We start from the raw sequence: 11,449 nt of genomic DNA on the forward strand, positions 1-11,449 counted from the left end.
TTCGATTTTAAATCGAAATTGAAACTCTAGAATTCTCGAATCCTCAAATCGTCGATTTTATATCAAAAGAATTTACTCTCTTCTCTCGACTGACTTTTCCACGTCCAAAATCATCTCCACGGCCGTAGCTGTGCCAGCACACAATTTCAGAAACACCCTGCGTGTACCTCGAGTGTATATTCGCCGGCAATCGAAAGCCAATCGACTTCACCCAAACTCCGATCCAAGTCCGAAATATCGGCAGCACCCGCCATCCACTCTCTGCCCGCTATCAAGCTCGACGAAATTTATCGATCCGAAGCGATAACCATCTGTCGGCAGCCTATCAACGTTACATAACGTCCCCGCGATGCACCACGGTTCACGCTCGATGGAGCACGTTCCATCGGCAAATCCATCGAGAGGGAGGAAAACCCCACCGTGTGGTCAATTGCCTCGTTGATAAATCGAAATCGACGTCGCCCGTGAAGTTCTCTGTCAACGCGCTACGTTTATATTTCGAGACTGCGACATTGTCGACGTCCGTTGTCAACGTGATGGAGGAAAATTCACGTGCAGTCTTTCAAGGATGAAGGAAACGTGGACGTCAAACTAAACGCGGCGAGGAGATACTCTATTTGCATAGAGGACGACCGCACGAGATTATTACGCATGCAGATTACCTGTCCGCGATATTTTTTTTTTTTTTTTTGCTCGATTAAATTATTCGCGGACAAGTTGATCGATTACGCCGCGTCGATCTCGGTGGAAAGTTCTTGATGTTGAGAAACGAAGGGAACGGGTTGCACAGAATTGGAACACAGAATTTGAGAATCGATCTGCTAAGAGAGACTTTAATTGTTGTTTTTGCTTGTTTCAGGATTGGGAGATGTACACCAGCCCCTCCCAAAACCGCGATAATTTCTCAGGGAAAATAAATCGTGAATGTTACGAGACGCGGCGGCGGTTTGTCTTTTTTTAGTCTGCCTCGAGGCACAGAGAGGAAGACGAAGAGAAGAGAGTGAAACGGGACGAAAGTAGATATTACCAGTCACGAGCAGACTTCCGTTCTTCCTAGGAACGACGATGGCTCCAACACTATTTTCCTTGGTGCTACCACTCAGATGCGTGTGACGTTTCGTTACAAATCGCTCGAAAGATTTTGCGTTTACCAGTTTATCCCGATTGTTCCCGATTGTCTCACAGAAACGAGTTGAAATCGATAGCATTTCGAATGAAACTAGAAGACGTGTATCGAGAGAGATTAAAATTATCAAAATGGCCAATTTGATAATTCTTTTAGAGTAGCTTCGTACATTTGTAAATTTGCATTTTGACAGACACGAATAACAGCTTTTCTTTATTCTATTATGAACTTTTCCCTATTCCTTCGACACAATTTTTACTCTAGCGTTAAGATAGATATAGATCGTGTTACAGTGACGAATTAGTTACAGATTTTAGCCAAAGTGAGAGCAAAGTAGAGATCTCCTTTATCCTCTGAATATTACAATAATAACAATAAAGTTGATCCATTTCGTTTTATATATTTCGTTTATAACTTTGTACTCTTTAAATACTCATACTTTCATTTCACGTGATTATTTCAATTCACAGAAAACTCAAAGTCCTCGCGTTAGAATTCTGTATGTTTGTATCGTGAAAACGGCACAAACTATACTCGAACGAGAACGCTCGCTTAGACGCTCCGTCTACTAAGAACGCCTCCCGTCTTAACAACTAATAAAATGATTTCATTGTCGTGTAATCCTATAATCACTCGCGGCCAATTACCTCGTAATACGTACAAATGAATAAATCATAACAGTCTGCTAGCTCGAGAATGGTTAAGAAGCGTACGATTCCCTATGTGAAACGTAATCTTCCCAGCATTGTATCTTCCCTCTTGAAATTTCCCAAGAGGGGAAGAGGGTCTCTCGGGTGTATTATTTTAAATTTCTTGATCGTTCAACCCTCCCGTCGTGCCTCCATCGATTTAATTTACTCGTACATACGTTCCGTGTTCATTTATTATCCATCCGGGGAGAAAAAATTCTTCTAATTCTCAATCGTGAAGAATTTTTTCTTATAACGTCATCTTTTTAATTATAACGTGAGCGAGAGAAAAGTGATGTAAATAATCAAAATGATATAGACAAAAGAGCATGAATCAGTAACAATCCAATAATTGGTCAGATGAGATTTGATTTTCTACAAATGACAGAATTAACGCGGCGGATGTTACAACGTGCATACGTGAAACAAAAGATCAGACATTGAACAGAGTATAAAATGAATGGTCGTTATTATTACGATTTGATCATGTTTCGCCGATGATTAATACCGAAATAATTCGATCCCTCGAATGATCGTGGCACGTATGTACAACGTGACACGTACGCAATTACAAACTTAATGGCGTGCGCGGTCGCGATTGAATTTAATTAAACGATAGACGAATTGGCATTGCAGCCGGTAATTGCGTACAAAATGAAATCTCACGGTCGTGTCCTGTCTCTTCTTAGTTTTCCTTTCTTTCTTTTCACTTCGACGTTTTGCGCGAAAACTCGTTTGCCGATTCAGAGACAGACACGCATAGAGTTTAATATTAAATAAATATTTTATACATACAGCTTAATATTATACGAATATTTTAATATTGGACAATAGGGGATTGTAGGTTAATTCGTGGTGCTGGACGAAAGCATGTTTTTAGATGAAGAATTTTCACGCTCCTCGAGCTTGAAATTTCCGTGAAAATGTCAAAACTCTTGTGAAATTTCACAAGATCCTTTTAAAATTTTAAAATGCAGGAAGCTCGGTCTTGCAGCCGAGAATCGTACCTGTATATTGATCTTGAAAGTTTTTCTTCATGGGCGAAATTAACTCGCGACAAATATAGATATTGTACAGTTTTAAATATAATTAATGTAGTATCGGTTATAATTTTAGTTACGTTTAAACATAACAGATGGCTTGTTTGTTGATCATAGAAATATGATAAAATGCGATGCGAGAAGTCCAGCGTTGAAAGAGAACTGTTAAAAAGTATCAATTGTGTTGTTAAAAGAGTCTATTTGTTCTATTATCATTATTTTCATTGAATGAATATTATTTACATTATATCTCGACAATTAATTGCTATTTCAATACTGAAAATACTCCAAACTTTCGAGCGAGAATTAGCAACATTTACGCTAGGTATTTTTTTTTTTTTTATCATCCATCAGATTCACTGTTGAAACGCATTTGGTAAAACACGCGCGAGCAAGAGCGTGCGTAACAAGCGTTTATGGAAACCCGACGATCCACCCTTAACGATGACCCAAATGACCCGGGGCAATCTCGCAAAGCTCGCGGTTATTAAACGTGACGCGTATCCGCGGAGCGTGCAGCCTCCGCAAAAGCATCCTTCTCGCGAATCGAGGAAATCACAGTATCATTATTCTATGCGCGCGCCAACGAGACGTACGTGTGTGCCTTGATTGTCCAACGACACGTGTGATTTACGCTATCACGATGTTTGATAACGACATGGCCATGTTGCTTGATTCTTGAACATTTCGCGTGATTTCTTATTACTCTACGTATTATTCATCGAGAGTGTAAAATAACTCGTAGATACTCGTTTTATGAATATATTACGAAATTATAAGTTACACGTTCGTATATTTTGTTTCGTTATGATTCATTCATTAGTAAGTGAATATCCTGTTATCATAGAATCATAAGATATTAATTGTTGAATTAGCAGAGAATTGTTAGAGACCTAATATCTACGCAGATTCAAGAAACGTTTACAGATACCTTTCATGAAGTATGTATTAATTCGTTAATAAATGAATTTCCTGTTCTCGCAGAATAAAATAAATATTAATTACTGAATTGACAGAAAAATATTTGATCTACACAGATTCACGAAACATTTACAAATATCTTTCACGAAGTATTCGTTAATAAATAAATTTCCTGTTACCGTAGATCGTCAAATATTAATTGTCGAATTAGCAGAAAAATGTTATAGACCTAATATTGAATCTACGCAGATTCACAAAACATCTATAAATACCTTTCACGAAGTATTCGTTAATAAATAAATTTTTCCTGTTACCGTAGGATCGTCAAATATTAATCGTCGAATTAGCAAAAAAAAAAAAAAAAAAAAAAAAAAAAAAAAAAAAAACGATAAAAACCTAACATCTACAGATACTTTTCATGAAGTATGTATTAATTTGTTAATAAATAAATTTCCTGTTGTCACAGAATGATCAAATATTCATTACTGAATTAGCAGGAAAATGTTAGAGACCTAATATTGGATCTACGCAGATTCACAAAACATCTATAAATACCTTTTACGAAGTATTCGTTAATAAATAAATGTACCCTGTTACCGTAGGATCGTCAAATATTAATCGTCAAATTAGCAAAAAAAAAAAAAAAAAACGATAGAAACCTAATGAACCTACACAAGTCCACGAAAATGTTCCAACACTCGCACGTACGTCTCGCGTCTATATTAATTCATTAATTCGTTAAAATAAATTTCTCATCATCGCAGCATCATCGAATGCAAATTAATTCTGCAATTTATTTATTTTATAGTTGGTAGAATTTTCAAAGATTAATAGAAATTTCACAGATCGGCACAACAACCGTTTGCGAGGAACGAATGGAACGAGCAGGAAACATCGAAAACTCGACGCATACTGACCCTTTGCTGGTCTATCTTACGGTAACATTCAATTCCAAGGCAACGAAGAGTACGGTATCCCGTGTAGAGCCGACCGATGGGCAACGATTGCCGCCGGTTTTATTGGCTTCTTAAACACGTCGGGGCTAATGATTTACTCGTCTTCGCGGCGGCCGCCGGCATCGAAGATCGCTATTTGCACGATATTTCCTGTAATAACCCGGCGTGTTCTTCCGCAGAACGTGCACCAACAGGGAAAACGGTGTATCGACTTATTACTCGGCAACACTAATGAGTCGTTTAGCGAGCGTAAACGTACACGTGTGTTCTTCACGTCGATGCGGAGGGAATGCTCGTCTAAGTGCTCGATCGAAGATTGGAAAGCAATTTTTCGTGGATTTTTTTCATGCAGACGAAGAAGGATAAACGCGTCTTTCCAAAGAATATCTTCTACAAAATATTTCGGAATTGTTTCGTGTGGAGAAATGCGTGTTTTTTTTAAAAGGGGAAGAATATTTTGCAAGAAGGAGTATTAAATATTTCACAAAAGAAAAAAAATATGTGGCGATAATGTTATTAGATTTGGTCACGAAATAAAAAGGAGAATTTTCCTGAGAATCTTTATATTTTCATGTAAGAATATTTGTCCCTGAAAAGGGCTGTTTTCGCTCGGAAATTTCCTTTTTAAGAGGAGACAGAATACTTCGTATGAAAAGAAGTGATAAAAAATATTTCCTCGTGCGAGAAGGTTGAATGCGTCTTTTCAAAAGGGGAAGGATATTTTACAAGAAGAAGTGTTACAAAATATTTCGCAAAAGGAGAAACATGTGTCGAAACAATGTCATTAGATTTGGTCACGAAACAAAAGAATTTCACGCAAGAACATTTGTGCTGAAAGACACACTGTCCCCGAAAATTTCCTTTCGTCACTTTTGACATTTGTCGTCGTCTGGAACTTACTTAGAACCCTTTTTCATCCCATTTGTACCACGATTTACGATCCTTGGTTCTGCACGTGTACACGAAGAAGGAAGTTCGCGCCGACGGCAGTGCGCGATACCAGTGTAATAATAAGCTGGTGCACGGCCACGGGGGGAAGCTATCATTATTCCCGCCAGCTTTGCGCAAGACCGGCGATACTGCGGGTCATTTGGTTATCTTTTGGATCAAGCACGAACCCGAGCGTTTCGACGCGAGCCAGAAATCATTCTTCTGCGTGTCTCCCTATAGCCAGATTTTGACGTAATATATAAGGAGTAACGTTGTAATCATAGTTTGTGACATAATTTATTTATATCGCATTGGCATTCGTGAAACATCTCAAAGCATATAGTTCATTTTTATCGCATCGAGAAAGTAACATCTCATTACATAGAGCGCGAACGGTACGAATTTCTATCGAGACCTTCCATGAAAATAGAAATTTCCATAAAAATCCACAATCTAGTCACGATACTCGTACCATTTGCGTTGCAATTTACAGTACACCCTGTATACTACGGCGTCCAGACGCGGCGTCAGAGCAATAGTAGCAAAAGAAGAAGAGGAAGAAGAAAAAGAAGACGTAGGAGAAGCTCTCGCGAATAGCTCTACGTTCCTCCTCTCTCACTCTCTCACTCTCTTTCTCTCTCGTAATGCTGTTCGTTCACCCGACCTTCGCAAGGTCACCGAGCTAGGATAAAAAAAAAAAGGACGACGATAGGTAGGAAGAGAGAGAGAGGTTTCGCGGAGGAAGAGGAAGAGGTAAGGTCTAATCAACGCCCGGAGTCATGTTCCAGAGAACATTGCAGGAAGGAAAGACAAAAAGGAGAGAGAGAGAGAGAGAGAGGAAAGTAGATTGCACCACAGGGAAAAACGAGCGGAGAAGAGATCGAAGGAGGCGTAACGTCGATGAAGAAGAAGCAACGCTTCGATGTGGAAACCGAGTCGCTTTGAAGTAACAAGCTGGAGAAATATGAAGGGTGGAGAATGTTGGAAAGACAAGGAGTTTGTAAATTTCGCAATAACGTGTACATCTCGGGATTTGTTCGAGAAACAGCGAGAAACAATCCAAAATAAAACTTTTCATCGTCTGTCAAATTTGAGACGGCCAGAAGAAACACAGTTTCCCTTTTCTCTCAGTCCTTTGGAATCACCTGTCGATCAATTCTTGCTTCAAGCTTTTGACAGCAATGAATATGCATGAATACGCATCATCTAAACGTAATCTAAATCTAACTTAATAGTTTAATCTCGAACGTCCAAGCTATACATCTTTTGCTAGATCTTCAATTATACTTGTACAGCGAGAATCGATAAAAGTTGCCAACAGGTATTAAAAATTCGTCTTCGAACATATTGAGAAACAGGTTTTTAAGAAGACGGACGAACCTGGAGAAGGAATAAAGTGTAATGAGCTAATATGCTCGAACAACTTTGCAAAATAAATAAACACCAATGATAATCTAATCTTTCATAAAAAAAAAATTATAATTATACAGAGAACTATTAAAGAATTATAATTATATAATTATAATTATAATTATATAGAGAATTATTAAAGAATTATAATTATACAATTATATACGAGAATTATAATTAATAACTGTAATTTTCTACATTTACGAATGCAATCAAAGAAACAGGATCTAAACGGAAATCTGTTTTGCTCGAAAATGTTTGGACGCTTGAGGAAAAAAAAAAACACAAGCATCCACAGTCTAACCATTCACCAAAAAGAAAAAAANCTTTATATTGGATCGGTTTCGATTAAAAAAAAAAAAAAAAAAAAAAAAAAAAAAAGGAAAAATTATTTTACTGCAATACTTTCCACGGCTATTCAATCTCAAGTTACTTTATTGTCGTTGCACGTTGGACTGGCGCGAAGAGTAGCGCGCGCGTGGTCGTCGCACGGTATCCGGTGGAACTCGTTTTCGTCGATCCTCCGCGTATCGAGAACCCTTCGACCTTCTCCCCTTTCCTCCTTCGTCGTGCTCCTACTGCTGTAACCGTGCTGCTGCGTGTCGCGCGATGCCGGGTTAAAAATAACACCTTGCCGGATATTTATAGCAACAGCGAAGGGGTTAGAGGAAGGGAAACATTTGAAAAAGAACAACCACAGCCGAGAAGAGGTGGTGGTGGTGATGGTAGTGGTGGTTGGTAGGAGCATCCAATAGATCGGAGACAGTATCTGTCGCAGGAACAGAGAGCAGTAAACTCGAAGCGAGATGAGAATCGAGCGAAACCGAGAGAAAAGAGGATAGAACGGTGGAAAGAGATGATGGGAGGGAAAAGGATTAAAAGGGAACGCGGTTGCAAAAGCACAGCATGTATCACGGCCAGTAATTATCGAAGGAAAGAGAAAATAGTCTAAACTTCATGGTCAAAATTAAAAATACGAATTTTTTTCTTTTTCAAAGATAAATCTAGTTTCTATGAGATTTAACGATAAATGATAAATCATGATAAATCTAGTTTCTATATGAGATGAATAGACTCGTCAGTGTTGTATGAATTATCTGATTGTTGTTTGAAAGGAATGGAAACTGAAAACAACTTTATATCGAATAATTCAATTTGATATGTAACTGACAAAATAATAATTTCAATGTACGGCTATTGTTGTAAATAGAATTCAACATAAGTAGTAGCGAAGTAGTCGAAATAACTGAGAGACAAGTAGTCGAAATTAAATTCAAACAACCAATGAAGATAAGAATTTTCTATGCCAAATGTCCAAATACTCTCGCGATTCAAATTTTGAAGTTCCCCTTCGGGCAAGTCTGTCAATTCCAAAAGTCAAGGAGTTTTGAGTTTCTGACGAGTTCTTCAAGATCGCTGGGGAAACGTGGTTGGGGGTAGTTGGAAAGGAGCAAGCGAAGGGCGAAAGAGGCGAAGAGAGACGAAAGGGCGAACGAACGAAGGTGATAAGAGGGAAAGGGAGAGAGAAACGGGTGCAATGCGCCTGCAGCGAGGTGGCCTTGACGTGAGCCGACCGGCGAGGGCAAGGACGACCGCCCTAGGGAGATCCTTCTCTTTTTATTCTCTACACCTTGACTGGCCGCGGCAGCATCATCCTCGCAACCGCGCCCATCCGTACGTTCCCGTAAATAACGACGAACGTCCCTATTAGAATCGCCCGACCAACGCCAGGATATCGACGAAGCCGGCCTCTGTGTGTTTCTCCATGTACCGAATATACATTACGTTCGCTCTACCGAACGTTCCTCTGCGCAATATCGTGCGCTAGAATTATTTGAACTATCGTCTTTAAACTTGGATCTTGATCTTGGAAGTGTAAGTATTTAAAAAGAGAGTGAGAAAATATCGTGCATTGTCGTGTTTCCGGTAAAGATAAGATTAATAAAGCAGTAATTGAAATTGATCGTGGAAATAAATTAATTCGATCGTAATTTAATGAAAAATTTTTTATTCTAAAAATTGTAACAATAAAGTTTAAAGATCCTAAAATTGATCAAATTTCGGTTATGTGAATTGAAAGAAATTGTAAAATCAACTGATGGAGATGAATGATATAAATATAGTGATAATGGAGGATATACAATTCTTGAATTTGGAAAAAATGAATTATTTAATAATAACAAAAATAAAGACGGTGGAAGTAATCAAAATCTTATTTATTCGTGGAAATGCTACATCAGGAGATCCTAATATTAATGGAATTAAAGAATTTCCAAATCTGCAAAAATTTATAATTATCAAACTGCAGATCTTACCAAGATTAAACCAGTAATTACCCATTCAACAATAATTACCAGATACGAAGAATACTAAAATACTACTTTGATAAATTCAAGTCTCCGAGAAATAACGCGATCCACTTAATATAATATAATATAAAGAATATAATATAAAGAAAATTATTAATATAATATAATACAACGTAAAGAAAATTATTAACATCGACTCTGAATTTCTATGTATTTACGGAAAAATTAAAGATACAAGAAGAACACACAGAGTGAGAACAACATGCATATTTATACTCCGATGAATATAATTAAAAATAATATGTTGTAACAAATATTTAGCTGGATATTCCATACATTTCTCTTTTTTTTTCCACACTATATGCACTGCATTCACAATCTACCGATCGTAACCAACCAACGTCGATAACCTAAAACAGTGTTCGTCGCGTCGCACTCGGTTGGCGAGTAATCTGGCAAACGCAGGCAACCGAGGACAATCGATATCTTTGGTGGATCGGTATCTTCGTCTTTGGAGCAGAGGTCTTTTGTCTAGCGCGACTGGTCGCCTCCTTTTCTCCGTTCTCTTCGTTCCTCCATACTACCCCTCCCCCCTTCGTCCTTCTTGCAGCGAGACAACGAGATCGTCCCTGAGAGTCGGCCGGCTCCAGAAGTCCGTTGGAATAATTCATGACGTCGCGATCTCGCGCACGAGAATAGTTTATCGCGAGGGTGGCTCGGAGGCGGATGAAGCAGGGGTAGCTTGGAGAGGCCTGATCGGAAATTGATTCACGTAACGATAAAACGCGCGCCTCTTCTTCCCTTCCCAATTTAACTTTTCTCTAGAAAAAGGGGGACGAAGGCCAGAGGAAAATGGACGATATGGTAATCGGCTTTCGTCATTTTTTTTTCAACAGAGAGAGAGAGAGGAGGATTTCGAAATTTAATTTTTGAGAGCGAGGCTGAGGTTCAACTCGAACGATTCGCTGAATTTCCGAGATTTTTAAGCCGAACAACTGGTCTACGTTGATTAAAAAAATATAAATATTAATAAATGTAAAAGAGGAGGATTGCTTTTTCTCCTCCAGTTACGTTTAGTCGATTAAAAGAGAAGTATCGTTCCTCAAATTCCCTTACACGCTTCAAAAGTCTCAAATAGCTCGATTTAATATTAAATCTTCTTGCTTGTGTATTTTATTGATTTCCCCCGTCTGCCAATTTCTATTCCACCCGTTTTTAACCGCGTTCTCTGCAGCTAAAGTTGCAAAATCTAGCGAGCTATAATAACGTATGTACCACCAGTTAAAATATATTTTTACATTCAGATTCCCACGAAATGCACAAGAACACTTGTCAGAATTACAAACCTCGGAGAATTCGAGGAGATCTGCTTTATCAACAATTATATGCCGAACGAATAGAGACGTCTCGTGCGTGGCTCGTCCATCGATAGAAAGAGCGAGCAGATGTTGCGGCATCCGGTACGAGTATGCCGGTGTAAATCAGTGATCGAGTGATCCATATTAATCGGCGGCGAGCACGACAGCCGGCGACGGTATCGCCCCGTTCGAAATGATTTGTCGATCTATCTACGGATCTCCACTTCGGTACATACGAACGAGGAAATCGTAAAACGAAGATGTAGCTGCGTCGAGAGCAACGTCGGACACGGGCCCGGCTCTCTATATGTACGATAACGACGCGATAAATTACTTAAAGGCCGTCGATTGCTTGTCGGTTTTAATGCTCGTATGAATATCGCGTCGCTGCTGGTACACATCCGCGCGAGCGTGAACAATAAATTTCACGCGCGGCGAATCTGATCACCGATTCACGAATTTGTGTCTAATATCTAGAACAATGATGGCGAACCTATGACCCGCGGGTCAAACACCCACGCAGGCTTTTTAAATGACTCACGCGTTGATTTTTATAAACTTATCATCGTATATATAAAAGAATTTTAATTATTTTTCGAACCCCTCTTTTACAAGTGTTCGGTTAGAAGTTAAAAGTGAGAAATAAATGCATAATTGTGTTTTATGGAGGATTTACGACTTGGTTATGTATACATATAGGTATTTCAAGT

At 38.8% G+C, this 11,449-nt stretch overlaps 1 protein-coding gene across 5 annotated transcripts in view; it reads right to left on the minus strand.

Moving 5' to 3' along the window:
* LOC122538211 (telomerase-binding protein EST1A-like) overlaps positions 1 to 11,449 on the minus strand; it is a 161,742-nt gene that overhangs the window by 89,945 nt on the left and 60,348 nt on the right. The window lies entirely within an intron of this gene.

This window comes from Frieseomelitta varia, unplaced genomic scaffold (assembly GCF_011392965.1).
Source record: "Frieseomelitta varia isolate USP_RPSP 00005682 unplaced genomic scaffold, Fvar_1.2 scaffold_976, whole genome shotgun sequence".
Classification (NCBI taxonomy): domain Eukaryota; kingdom Metazoa; phylum Arthropoda; class Insecta; order Hymenoptera; family Apidae; genus Frieseomelitta; species Frieseomelitta varia.